Source organism: Anomaloglossus baeobatrachus, chromosome 11 (assembly GCF_048569485.1).
Source record: "Anomaloglossus baeobatrachus isolate aAnoBae1 chromosome 11, aAnoBae1.hap1, whole genome shotgun sequence".
NCBI classification, from domain to species: domain Eukaryota; kingdom Metazoa; phylum Chordata; class Amphibia; order Anura; family Aromobatidae; genus Anomaloglossus; species Anomaloglossus baeobatrachus.
Genome location: NC_134363.1, coordinates 17,127,230 through 17,128,511, shown reverse-complemented (window position 1 = coordinate 17,128,511; position 1,282 = coordinate 17,127,230).

Here is a 1,282-nt window from a genome sequence, read left to right as displayed (position 1 = left end):
CAAACATGGGTGCGGCCCTTTGCTGTGACAATGTGACACACGTGCCTTGTGTGGTTCACATGTTGAACCTGGTTGTCCAGCAATTTTTAAAGCACTATCCTGGCCCACATGGCCTTCTGCAGAGAGCACGGTGTAACGCCTTCCTTGATCCACACACTCAGATGGGCTGTAAATGATAGGCTAGAGGGAAGCCACTCACCAAGCAGGACCCCTAGAACCCTGAAACCCTTTAACCCCTATACAGGAATTAGGAATTACACAGGGCCCAAGGTGATTAATACCTGTGGAAGGCTGCAGTTCCAGAGAATAGTAGTCAGGCAGGGTCAGAACATTAATTGAGGAACAGGAACAGAATGGGACGGCCAGGACTTAATCAGAAAACAAGCAGAGGTGAAATGCGGATCGGCCAACAAGGTACATAAACAGCAAGCAGGAAAAGTAGTCAGGTAACAAGCACACAAAATCATAAAACTGAACTGGGGGTAAAATTAACCAGAGGTTCATAGCTATGTCTGGCAGTGGTCTGCAGACAGGATGGGCATAAAAAAGGGTGTGGTGTCTTCCCATTGGTTGTAGCTGAATGATGGTATTTCATCTGTGAGATACCCACCAGCTACATTCAGCCAGAGATTCTGCATCTGTCAAGGTAATGCAGCCCAGTGGGTGAGCATAACCTGCGTCCACCTGCGCCGCTGGCATCGACTCCTCTCCCATCATCAGCACTATGCATGAAAGGAACACGTTGTCACCTGGCGACCGGAGTACAAATTGACGGAGCGTACTCCGTTGGTGACTTAACAGCCGTGTGCGGCAATGATGCAAACCTGGCTGCGGGCCATCATCAGGGCAATGTGACACACGTGCCTTGTATGGCTCACGTGTTGAACCTAATTCTCCAGCAATTTTTAAAACACCATCCCGGCCTACATAACCTTGTGCAGCGGGCACGCTCGCTATGTGCTCACTTCCATCGTGCGCACACAGCAGCTCAACAACTTTCATCACTCCGGAAGTCTTAGGGTCTGGCAGTTAAACGCCGGAAATGCGATGTTCCGACACGCAGGAATTGGAATCTGCACATGTTGCAGCGTTTGTGGCAGCACCGCAGAGCCCTGCTGAAATACGTTATGACATATAGCCTGGGATAACTTGATCCAGAGGTGGTGCAGATCACGCTGCTGGAGTGGTGTCAGATCAAGGACCTATGCACCCTGCTACACAGTTTACAAATGTCGACGAAGATGTTTAGCACTGGCAATGTCATTCTCAGCGTGACAATTCT